This window comes from Nerophis lumbriciformis, linkage group LG05 (assembly GCF_033978685.3).
Source record: "Nerophis lumbriciformis linkage group LG05, RoL_Nlum_v2.1, whole genome shotgun sequence".
Classification (NCBI taxonomy): Eukaryota; Metazoa; Chordata; class Actinopteri; order Syngnathiformes; family Syngnathidae; genus Nerophis; species Nerophis lumbriciformis.
Window position 1 is genome coordinate 18,507,782 of NC_084552.2, and position 14,032 is coordinate 18,521,813.

Below are 14,032 nucleotides of genomic sequence, written 5' to 3' on the forward strand. Positions count from 1 at the left end.
ATCCTAAACCGCACATGCAAAATGGCTAATAATGCCTGTAGAAATGTATCTTTGAGTTTTACTGGGAAAAATATTTTGTAAGGTTTGTAAAGACACAAGTTAGTTGTTGTTTTTTTTTACTCAATATGACAGTATTACTGTAATACTAAATATGAAAGTTATATAAACACAACTCCAAAACCAAACATGCATTATGTCTAAAAATGCCTGTGATATTGTATCTGAGTTTTACTAGAATCAATTGTTTTTGTAAGGTTTGCAAATACAAAATTTAGGTTTTACTCACTATGACAGTTATTTAAACATAAATCCTAAACAACAAATGCAAATAGCTAATAATGCTTGGAGAACTGTATCTTTGTTATAGAGAGCCTGCTGACCAACAGCATCTCTGTCTGGACGGGAGCCTGCAGTGCCTCAGACTGGAAGTCTCTCCAGAGAGTGGCGAGGACGGCGGAAAAGATCTTCAGGAATCCTCTTCCTCCTATCCAGGAGATCGCAAAAAGCGCTGCCTGACCAGGGCTCAGAAAATTTGCAAAGACTCCTCCCACCCCCACCAAGGACTGTTTTCACTGCTGGACTCTAGAAAGAGGTTCTGCAGCCTCCGAAGCAGAACCTCCAGGTTCTTCTCTCAGGCCGTAAGACTCTTGAACGCATTATAATTAAATTATCCCCTCAACTCCCCTCAAAATGGATTAAGTCGCTGGAATAAACAAAAAACAATATAACTGTTCTGCCACGGTTATTAAGATGACTTTATTTAGTGTGTGTTTATTTTCGAGTCATTTCAGTTGGTTCTGTTAAGTGAGCTGTACCTTTAAGAAACACGCAGATAGGTCACGTGTTTAGACTCAGGAAGTATTTCAGACAGGTGCGCACAACTCCGCCTCATTCCTCGTGTTTCTCAGCAAACTATCACATCTTATGCTGTTCGTGGCATCGTTGGTATGTACCCATATTTAATGTTTGTAGTACACAATGAGTCATATTTAGCTGTGAAATGTGTGTGTTTTATGATGTTAGACGATCGCTGATTGCATTACCTGTTCATGTCGGCTAACTTTCATTTGTTGTCATCTGCCGCCATCTAGTGGACGTTTGTTGTACTGTTACTTAAGACAATTTAAACAGTAGAACGCTCATATGTCACGGATATTATTAATCATAACAACACATACAGTGGTGTGTGATAAAGTTAAACTTAGATTTAATTCAAATGCAATACTTGATAATCTGTGGTCTGTGATATGACATTAAGTTAATTTAATTCATGCATTTATATTTACAACGTTTGTGTCCTACAGTTTTACCCTTGCAATTGTCAATAAACCTGGCCTCCATCAGTCAACCTGGTGTTCAGAGTTTTGATGAGCGGAAGGTGTTGAACTTACTGCCTTCGTGTACAAGTGTGCTTAAGGAAGGCAGGATAGTAAAACAACGACTTCATCGCATAAGATAACACAGTTTCACGCTGAACATACATCATGGATTCAAAGGAGCCGTCGCTGAAGTCTAGATCCTACACATCACGCTTCACAAAATCATCTGCAGGGAATGCTGCGGCTTTAGTCCGTGCCAACGCAGAGGCAGCAAAAGCACGACTGAACTTTGCAGAAAAAGACATGATCCTAGCAATGGAAAAAGCCCAATTAGAAGCACAAATGATGAAACTGTCTCTAGAAAGAGATGCAGATGTAGCTGAAGCGGAGGCTAAGGCGCTAGAAGCAGCGTTAAGCATGGACGGCAGTGTGCGAAGTAGCAGGAAGCTACCACTTCAAGAGATTCCCTGTGATCCTCTAGGGCGGACCAGAGAATATGTCACTGAACAGTCTAAAGAACATTCGTCTTTAGCATTAGAAGAATACGCTCAGGATGGTGCTCGTGAGCGAGGCACACAATCCAACGCCCCTCTTCACCCCTTCATCCAGGACAGTGTTGGTCAGCTACACACACATTCAACCCCGGCACTGCATCCACATCCTCATTTTCCTTCTCAAAATGAAAGCAGCCATCTATGTTTAGACCCAGCACCAAGAAACTATCACCATGCTCCCCAGTCCATAGAAGTAGATAGGCCAGCTGCTTCCAACATCACACAAACAGCAGCAAGCAGAGTAATTGTAAATCAGCCACAACCCTCTATGACCACGCCCCTACCCTTCAAGCATACTCAAGGTTATCATAACCCACAGGGATCAAGTAATAATGGTTTTCAGTATCCCGCCATGTCCAGTAACACTCCTCATAATGCTCATCATGACAGATCAGGTATGAGTGATGTCATCAGATATTTCGCTCGACGTGAACTGGTTACTACATGTATGACCCAATTCAACGACCAGCCGGAGAGTTACAGCGCTTGGCAACAGTCCTTTCAAAACGCAGTAAGAGGACTTCATCTAACATGCAGCGAGGAAATGGATTTGCTGGTCAAGTGGCTTGGGAAAGAGTCAGGAGAACATGCAAAACGTATTCGAGCTGTCAACACTCGCCAACCTCAAAGAGGACTTCAGATGATATGGGACAGACTGGACGCATGCTATGGAGCCCCTGAAGTTGTCGAAGAGGCACTCTTCCAACGCATCAGCAACTTCCCCAAAATCACCTACAAAGACTATGCAAAACTTCATGAGCTCAGTGACCTTCTTATGGAACTGCAGGCGGCCAAGACAGATGGAACTCTTCCCGGCCTTCACTACCTCGACACAGCCAGAGGAATAAGTCCTCTTGTCCATAAGTTGCCCTCTAGTCTGCAAGAGAAATGGCTGTCTGTTGGGTCCGATTACAAAGAACGTTGTCGAGTCTCATTCCCTCCCTTTGAAGTATTTGTGGACTTTATTTTCCATCAGGCTAAAATCAGAAATGACCCTAGTTTCAACTTTGCTGTTCAAGCTGACATTGCAATGACGGACAAGACCTTTAGAACAATCAAACCAAAAGAAATATCAGTCCACAAGATGGACGTCTCTCCTACAGAACACAGTGATGAAGCTGAGAACCCCGAACGTCACTGCCCAATTCATAAAAAACCTCACCTTCTGAGGAAATGTCGAGCTTTCCGAGATAAACCCATAGAAGAAAGGAAAGCATTCCTCAGAGAACACAAGATCTGCTTTAAATGTTGCACATCTTCAAAACACATGGCTAGAGACTGCAAGTATACGGCCACATGCACTGAATGTGGGAGTGAGAAACATAACTCTGCTCTTCATCCAGGACCAACACCACAGACAGAGGAGCCATACCCCTCTTCAAAGCATGGCGGGGAGCCAACATCTTCAGAAGTTGCCAGCAGCTGCACTACAGTCTGTGGTGGTGATCAAAGCAACAGGTCATGTTCTAAAATCTGTTTGGTTAAAATCTACCCCGTCAACCGTCAAGAGAAGGCAATAAAGGTCTACGCTATCATTGACGAACACAGCAACAGATCCTTGGCCCGGTCTGAGTTCTTCGACAACTTCAAAGTGCAAGGATCCCCCTCTCCATACTCTCTCCGAACCTGTTCGGGAGTAACAGAAACCATGGGGAGAAGAGCTACAGGTTACCAGATCGAATCCATGGACGGGAAAGTCAGTCTTCCTCTACCAAGTCTGGTTGAATGCAACGACATCCCTAACAATAGATCAGAGATCCCAACTCCCAATGCTGCATCTAATCACCCCCACCTGAAGTCTATTGCTCAATTCATCCCAGAGCTCGAACAGAATACACCCATTATGCTTCTCCTAGGGCGAGACATTATCGCAGCCCACAAAGTTCGCAAACAGTTGAACGGCCCTCGAGATGCTCCTTATGCACAGAAACTCGACCTGGGGTGGGTGATAGTTGGTAACGTCTGCCTGGGAGGTGTGCACAAGCCAGACAGTGTAAATGCCTTCTATACCCAGACAGCAGAATGGAAACGCCCTTCCATCTTTCAACCATGCCCAAACACCCTGCAGGTGAAAGAGAGGTGCAGTCAGTTTCAATACAAAGACTATCCTAAGATACAGACGACAGGGATTCTTACATGCAGTCGAGAAGCTGAGGAGTTGGGCTCCACAGTGTTTCAACAGACAAGGGATGATGACAAACTTGCTCCATCAATTGAGGACATTTCTTTCTTGAAAATCATGAGAGACAACTTAAAGAAAGATAAAAACAACAGCTGGGTAGCTCCGCTGCCTTTCAAGTCACTAAGGCGCCGTCTCCCCGATAACAAACTACGAGGCCCCCATCAGACACAGAAGATGGCCGACCTTCCGGAAGATCGCCTCTCTACTGAACCTCCATTCACAAATGTTGGCTTGGATGTGTTCGGACCGTGGGCTGTGTCTTCACGACGTACAAGAGGTGGCTTTGCTCAGAGTAAACGGTGGGCAGTGTTATTTACCTGCATGAGTGTTCGAGCTGTCCACATCGAGGTAATAGAATCTCTCGACACGTCAAGCTTCATCAACGCTCTTCGGCGTTTCCTTGCTGTTAGGGGCCCTGTGAAGCTTATTCGTTCAGACCGAGGAACTAACTTTGTCAGCGCGTGTAAAGAGCTGAAGATCTCCTCAAACATCATTAATGCTTCGGTCGAGAAGTATCTCTTGGATCAAGGATGTGAATGGAAGTTCAACGCTCCTCACGCCTCTCATATGGGTGGTTCATGGGAGAGGATGATTGGAGTAGCACGAAGGATTCTGGACTCCATGTTCCTCCAGCTGGGAGCTTCACGACTCACTCACGAAGCACTCACTACACTGATGGCAGAGGTTGCTGCAATCATTAATGCCAGACCTCTGATCCCAGTGTCGACTGACCCGGACGACCCCCTCATCCTTACTTCAGCGACCCTCCTCACCCAAAAGGTGAGTATTCCTTCTGCCCCAGTCGGTGATTGGATCAAAGACCTTCACAAGTCCCAGTGGCGTCAAGTCCAACATCTTGCCCAAACTTTCTGGAGTAGATGGAAGAAACAATACCTTGCGTCACTTCAACCACGGAGAAAGTGGATGGCCTCCACCCCAGACCTTCAGCTTGGGAGTATTGTCCTTCTCAAAGACAACCAGCTTGCAAGAAACGAGTGGCCTCTGGGCTTGATTACTCAAGTCTTTCCAAGCAAAGACGGTAAGGTGCGGCAAGTGGAGATCAAGGTCTACAGGAAAGATGGGACTAAAGTCTTCCTGCGTCCCATTTCAGAGACAGTCCTCCTTCTTGCTCCTGATTAGGAACAATAAGAGCTGTAGGGACATTTAAGTGATGACATTTGATAATGCCAGGCGGGGAGTGTTCTGCCACGGTTATTAAGATGACTTTATTTAGTGTGTGTTTATTTTCGAGTCATTTCAGTTGGTTCTGTTAAGTGAGCTGTACCTTTAAGAAACACGCAGATAGGTCACGTGTTTAGACTCAGGAAGTATTTCAGACAGGTGCGCACAACTCCGCCTCATTCCTCGTGTTTCTCAGCAAACTATCACATCTTATGCTGTTCGTGGCATCGTTGGTATGTACCCATATTTAATGTTTGTAGTACACAATGAGTCATATTTAGCTGTGAAATGTGTGTGTTTTATGATGTTAGACGATCGCTGATTGCATTACCTGTTCATGTCGGCTAACTTTCATTTGTTGTCATCTGCCGCCATCTAGTGGACGTTTGTTGTACTGTTACTTAAGACAATTTAAACAGTAGAACGCTCATATGTCACGGATATTATTAATCATAACAACACATACAGTGGTGTGTGATAAAGTTAAACTTAGATTTAATTCAAATGCAATACTTGATAATCTGTGGTCTGTGATATGACATTATTAAGTTAATTTAATTCATGCATTTATATTTACAACGTTTGTGTCCTACAGTTTTACCCTTGCAATTGTCAATAAACCTGGCCTCCATCAGTCAACCTGGTGTTCAGAGTTTTGATGAGCGGAAGGTGTTGAACTTACTGCCTTCGTGTACAAGTGTGCTTAAGGAAGGCAGGATAATAACATACACCCATAAACGTGGGCGCATGTGGAAAAAGTGCAATTTATTTATCTGCACAGTAATCTTTTTCTTTATTTAAATATATTTAAGTATATTTATTATTTTATATGTATATTTATATATTATTTATATTTATTTATTTATATATGCACCTTATTGCTTTTTTATCCTGCACTACCATGAGCTTATGTAACGAAATTGTGTTATCTATGCTGTAAAGTTCAAATTTGAATGACAATAAAAAGAAAGTCTAAGTCTTTACCAGAATAATGATCTTTTGTAAGGTTTGCAAAGACGCAAGTTAGTTGTTTTTTTAACTCAATATGACAGTTTAACTGTCATACTAAATATGAAAGTTGTAAAAACATAACTCCAAAACCAAACAAGCAATCCGTCTAAAAATGCATGTAATATTCAATCTATGTGAGTTTTACCAGAATCAGGTATTTTGGTAAGGTTTACAATTACAAAAATTAGGTTTTACTCATGACAGTATACCTGCCACATTCAATTTGACATTTATTTAAACATAACTCCTAAACCACACATGCACAATGGCTAATACTACCTGGGGAAATGTCTCTTTGAGTTTTACTAGAAAAAATATATTGTGTAAGTTTTGTAAAGACACAAGTTAGTTTTTTTTACTCAATATAACAGTATAGCTGTCATACTATATATAAATAAATAGGTTGTACTTGTATAGCGCTTTTCTACCTTCAAGGTACTCAAAGCGCTTTGACACTACTTCCACATTTACCCATTCACACACTGATGGAGGGAGCTGCCATGCAAGGTGCTAACCAGCACCCATCAGGAGCAAGGGTGAAGTGTCTTGCTCAGGACACAATGGACATGACGAGGTTGGTACTAGGTGGGGATTGAACCAGGGACCCTCGGGTCGCGCACGGCCATTCTTCCACTGCGCCAAACATTACTCCAAAACCAAACATGTATTATGTCTAAAAATGCCTGTAATATTGTATCTGTGTGAGTTTTACTAGAATCAGCTGTTTTTGTAAGGTTTGCAAATACCAAAATTAGGTTTTATTTACTTTGACAGTTATTTAAACATAACTCCTAAACAACAAATGCAAAATAGCTAATAATGCTTGGAGAGATGTATCGTTATAGCGAGCCTGCTGACCAACAGCATCTCTGTCTGGACTGGAGCCTGCAGTGCCTCAGACTGGAAATATCTCCAGAGAGTGGTGAGGACGGCGGAAAAGATCATCAGGACTCCTCTTCCTCCTATCCAGGAGATCGCAAAAAGTGCTGCCTGACCAGGGCTCAGAAAATTTGCAAAGACTCCTCCCACCCCCACCAAGGACAGTTTTCACTGCTGGACTCTAGAAAGAGGTTCTGCAGCCTCCGAAGCAGAACCTCCAGGTTCTTCTCTCAGGCCGTAAGACTCTTGAACGCATTATAATTAAATTATCCCCTCAACTCCCCTCAAAATGGATTAAGTCGCTGGAATAAACAAAAAACAATATAACATACACCCATAAACGTGGGCGCATGTGGAAAAAGTGCAATATATTTATCTGCACAGTAATCTTTTTCTTTATTTAAATATATTTAAGTATATTTATTATTTTATATGTATATTTATATATTATTTATATTTATTTATTTATATATGCACCTTATTGCTTTTTTATCCTGCACTACCATGAGCTTATGTAACGAAATTGTGTTATCTATGCTGTAAAGTTCAAATTTGAATGACAATAAAAAGAAAGTCTAAGTCTTTACCAGAATAATGATCTTTTGTAAGGTTTGCAAAGACGCAAGTTAGTTGTTTTTTTAACTCAATATGACAGTTTAACTGTCATACTAAATATGAAAGTTGTAAAAACATAACTCCAAAACCAAACAAGCAATCCGTCTAAAAATGCATGTAATATTCAATCTATGTGAGTTTTACCAGAATCAGGTATTTTGGTAAGGTTTACAATTACAAAAATTAGGTTTTACTCATGACAGTATACCTGCCACATTCAATTTGACATTTATTTAAACATAACTCCTAAACCACACATGCACAATGGCTAATAATACCTGGGGAAATGTCTCTTTGAGTTTTACTAGAAAAAATATATTGTGTAAGTTTTGTAAAGACACAAGTTAGTTTTTTTTACTCAATATAACAGTATAGCTGTCATACTATATATAAATAAATAGGTTGTACTTGTATAGCGCTTTTCTACCTTCAAGGTACTCAAAGCGCTTTGACACTACTTCCACATTTACCCATTCACACACTGATGGAGGGAGCTGCCATGCAAGGTGCTAACCAGCACCCATCAGGAGCAAGGGTGAAGTGTCTTGCTCAGGACACAACGGACATGACGAGGTTGGTACTAGGTGGGGATTGAACCAGGGACCCTCGGGTCGCGCACGGCCATTCTTCCACTGCGCCAAACATTACTCCAAAACCAAACATGTATTATGTCTAAAAATGCCTGTAATATTGTATCTGTGTGAGTTTTACTAGAATCAATTGTTTTTGTAAGGTTTGCAAATACCAAAATTAGGTTTTATTTACTTTGACAGTTATTTAAACATAACTCCTAAACAACAAATGCAAAATAGCTAATAATGCTTGGAGAGATGTATCGTTATAGCGAGCCTGCTGACCAACAGCATCTCTGTCTGGACTGGAGCCTGCAGTGCCTCAGACTGGAAATATCTCCAGAGAGTGGTGAGGACGGCGGAAAAGATCATCAGGACTCCTCTTCCTCCTATCCAGGAGATCGCAAAAAGTGCTGCCTGACCAGGGCTCAGAAAATTTGCAAAGACTCCTCCCACCCCCACCAAGGACAGTTTTCACTGCTGGACTCTAGAAAGAGGTTCCGCAGCCTCCGAAACAGAACCTCCAGCTTCTGTAGCAGCTTCTTCCCTCAGGCCGTAAGACTCTTGAACGCATCATAATTAAATTATCTCCTCAACTCCCCTCAAAATAAATTAACTCGCTGGAATGAAATAAACAATATAACATACACCCATAAACGTGGGCGCATGTGGAAAAAGTGCAATATATTTATCTGCACAGTAATCTATTTATCTATTTATATATATTTATATATATTTATTTATTATATATATATATATATATGTATGTATATATATATATATATGTATGTATATATATATATATATATATATATATATATATATATATATATATATATATATATATATATATATATATATATATATGTATGTATATATATATATATATTCCATCCATCCATCCATCCATCTTCTTCCGCTTATCCGAGGTCGGGTCGCGGGGGCAGCAGCCTAAGCAGGGAAGCCCAGACTTCCCTCTCCCCAGCCACTTCGTCCAGCTCCTCCCGGGGGATCCCGAGGCGTTCCCAGGCCAGCCGGGAGAGATAGTCTTCCCAACGTGTCCTGGGTCTTCCGCGTGGCCTCCTACCGGTCGGACGTGCCCTAAACAACTCCCTAGGGAGGCGCTCGGGTGGCATCATGACTAGATGCCCGAACCACCTCATCTGGCTCCTCTCGATGTGGAGGAGCAGCGGCTTTACTTTGAGCTCTCCCCGGATGACAGAGCTTCTCACCCTATCTCTAAGGGAGAGCCCTGCCACCCGGCGGAGGAAACTCATTTCGGCCGCTTGTACCCGTGATCTTGTCCTTTCGGTCAAAACCCAAAGCTCATGACCATAGGTGAGGATGGGAACGTAGATCGACCGGTAAATTGAGAGCTTTGCCTTCCGGTTCAGCTCCTTCTTCACCACAACGGTATCGAAATATGCACCTTATTGCTTTTTTATCCTGCACTACGACATTTCGTTCTTATCTGTGCTGTAAAGTTCAAATTTGAATGACAATAAAAAGAAAGTCTAAGTCTTTACTAGAATAACGATCTTTTGTAAGGTTTGCAAAGACACAAGTTAGGTTTTTTTTTACTCAATGGTAATATACAGTATAACTGTCATACTAAATATGAAAGTTGTATAATCAAAACTCCAAAACCAAACATGCAATCCGTCTAAAAATGCATGTAATATTGAATCTATGTGAGTTTTACCAGAATCAGGTATTTTGGTAAGGTTTACAATTACAAAAATTAGGTTTCACTCATAATGACAGTATAACTGCCACATTCAATTTGACATCTATTTAAACATAACTCCTAAACCACACATGCACGATGGCTATTAATGCCTGGAGAAATGTCTCTTTGTGTGTTTTACTGGAAAAAAAATATTTCGTAATGTTTGTACCGACACAAGTTAGTTTTTTTTACTCAATATGACAGTGTTACTGTCATACTAAATATGAAAGTTATATAAACATAACTCCAAAACCAAACATGCATTATCTCTAAAAATGCCTGTGATTTTGTATCCATGTGAGTTTTACTAGAATCAGTTGTTTTTGTAAGGTTTCCAAATACAAAATATGGGTTTTACTCACAGTATACTGTCACACTCAATCTGACAGTTATTTAAACATAACTCCTAAACCACACATGCCAAATGGCTAATAATGCCTGGAGAAATGTCTCTTTGTGAGTTTTGCAGGAAAAAAAAATATTTGGTAAGGTTTGTAAAGACACAAGTTAGTTTTTATTACTCAATATGACAGTATTACTGTAATACTAAATATGAAAGTTATATAAACACAACTCCAAATTCAATCATGCATCATGTCTAAAAATGCCTGCAATATTGCATCCATGTGAGTTTTACTAGAATCAGTTGTTTTTGTAAGGTTTTTGCAAATACAAAAATTTGGTTTTACTCACTATGACAGTTATTTAAACATAACTCCTAAACAACAAATGCAAAATGACTAATAATGCTTGGAGAAATGTATCTTTGTTAGATTAACTAAAAAAATGATCTTTTGTATGGTTTGCAAAGACACAAGTTTGTTTTTTGTACTCAATATGATAGTATAACTGTTATACCAAATATAAATGATAAATGGGTTGTACTTGTATAGCGCTTTTCTACCTTCAAGGTACTCAAAGCGCTTTGACACTACTTCCACATTTACCCATTCACACACACATTCACACACTGATGGAGGGAGCTGCCATGCAAAGCGCTAACCAGCACCCATCAGGAGCAAGGGTGAAGTGTCTTGCTCAGGACACAACGGACATGACGAGGTTGGTACTAGGTGGGGATCGAACCAGGGACCCTTGGGTTGCGCACGGCCACTCTACCACTGCGCCACGCCGTCATCCGGGGAGAGCTCAAAGTAAAGCCGCTGCTCCTCCACATCGAGAGGAGCCAGATGAGGTGGTTCGGGCATCTAGTCAGGATGCCACCCGAGCGCCTCCCTAGGGAGTTGTTTAGGGCACGTCCGACCGGTAGGAGGCCACGCGGAAGACCCAGGACACGTTGGGAAGACTATGTCTCCCGGCTGGCCTGGGAACGCCTCGGGATCCCCCGGGAGGAGCTGGACGAAGTGGCTGGGGAGAGGGAAGTCTGGGCTTCCCTGCTTAGGCTGCTGCCCCCGCGACCCGACCTCGGATAAGCGGAAGAAGATGGAGGGATGGATGGAATATATAAATACTATATATATATATATATATATATATATATATATATATATATATACACATATATATATATATACATATATATATATATATATATATATATATAATAAATAAATATATATAAATATATATAAATAAATAAATAGATTACTGTGCAGATAAATATATTGCACTTTTTCCACATGCGCCCACGTTTATGGGTGTATGTTATATTGTTTATTTCATTCCAGCGAGTTAATTTATTTTGAGGGGAGTTGAGGAGATAATTTAATTATGATGCGTTTGAGAGTCTTACGGCCTGAGGGAAGAAGCTGCTACAGAAGCTGGAGGTTCTGTTTCGGAGGCTGCGGAACCTCTTTCTAGAGTCCAGCAGTGAAAACTGTCCTTGGTGGGGGTGGGAGGAGTCTTTGCAAATTTTCTGAGCCCTGGTCAGGCAGCACTTTTTGCGATCTCCTGGATAGGAGGAAGAGGAGTCCTGATGATCTTTTCCGCCGTCCTCACCACTCTCTGGAGATATTTCCAGTCTGAGGCACTGCAGGCTCCAGTCCAGACAGAGATGCTGTTGGTCAGCAGGCTCGCTATAACAACGATACATCTCTCCAAGCATTATTAGCTATTTTGCATTTGTTGTTTAGGAGTTATGTTTAAATAACTGTCAAAGTAAATAAAACCTAATTTTGGTATATGCAAACCTTACAAAAACAATTTATTCTAGTAAAACTCACACAGATACAATATTACAGGCATTGTTAGACATAATACATGTTTGGTTTTGGAGTAATGTTTGGCGCAGTGGAAGAATGGCCGTGCGCGACCCGAGGGTCGCTGGTTCAATCCCCACCTAGTACCAACGTCGTCATGTCCGTTGTGTCCTGAGCAAGACACTTCACCCTTGCTCCTGATGGGTGCTGGTTAGCGGCTTGCATGGCAGCTCCCTCCATCAGTGTGTGAATGGGTAAATGTGGAAGTAGTGTCAAAGCGCTTTGAGTACCTTGAAGGTAGAAAAGCGCTATACAAGTACAACCTATTTATTTATATATAGTATGACAGCTATACTGTTATATTGAGTAAAAAAAACTAACTTGTGTCTTTACAAACCTTACACAATATATTTTTTCTAGTAAAACTCACAAAGATACATTTCCCCAGGTATTATTAGCCATTGTGCATGTGTGGTTTAGGAGTTATGTTTAAATAAATGTCAAATTGAATGTGGCAGGTATACTGTCATGAGTAAAACCTAATTTTTGTAATTGTAAACCTTACCAAAATACCTGATTCTGGTAAAACTCACATAGATTGAATATTACATGCATTTTTAGACGGATTGCTTGTTTGGTTTTGGAGTTATGTTTTTACAACTTTCATATTTAGTATGACAGTTATACTGTCATATTGAGTTAAAAAAACAACTAACTTGCGTCTTTGCAAACCTTACAAAAGATCATTATTCTGGTAAAGACTTAGACTTTCTTTTTGTCATTCAAATTTGAACTTTACAGCATAGATAACACAATTTCGTTACATAAGCTCATGGTAGTGCAGGATAAAAAAGCAATAAGGTGCATATATAAATAAATAAATATAAATATATATAAATATACATATAAAATAATAAATATACTTAAATATATTTAAATAAATAAAAAGATTACTGTGCAGATAAATATATTGCACTTTTTCCACATGCGCCCACGTTTATGGGTGTATGTTATATTGTTTTTTGTTTATTCCAGCGACTTAATCCATTTTGAGGGGAGTTGAGGGGATAATTTAATTATAATGCGTTCAAGAGTCTTACGGCCTGAGAGAAGAACCTGGAGGTTCTGCTTCGGAGGCTGCAGAACCTCTTTCTAGAGTCCAGCAGTGAAAACAGTCCTTGGTGGGGGTGGGAGGAGTCTTTGCAAATTTTCTGAGCCCTGGTCAGGCAGCGCTTTTTGCGATCTCCTGGATAGGAGGAAGAGGATTCCTGAAGATCTTTTCCGCCGTCCTCGCCACTCTCTGGAGAGACTTCCAGTCTGAGGCACTGCAGGCTCCCGTCCAGACAGAGATGCTGTTGGTCAGCAGGCTCTCTATAACAAAGATACAGTTCTCCAAGCATTATTAGCTATTTGCATTTGTTGTTTAGGATTTATGTTTAAATAACTGTCATAGTGAGTAAAACCTAAATTTTGTATTTGCAAACCTTACAAAAACAATTGATTCTAGTAAAACTCAGATACAATATCACAGGCATTTTTAGACATAATGCATGTTTGGTTTTGGAGTTGTGTTTATATAACTTAAATTTAGTATTACAGTAATACTGTCATATTGAGTAAAAAAAAAACAACTAACTTGTGTCTTTACAAACCTTACAAAGTATTTTTCCCAGTAAAACTCAAAGATACATTTCTACAGGCATTATTAGCCATTTTGCATGTGCGGTTTAGGATTTATGTTTAAATAACTGTCATATTGAGTGTGACAGTAAAGTCATAGTGAGTAAAACAAACTAACTTGTGTCTTTGCAATGCTTACAAAAGAAAATG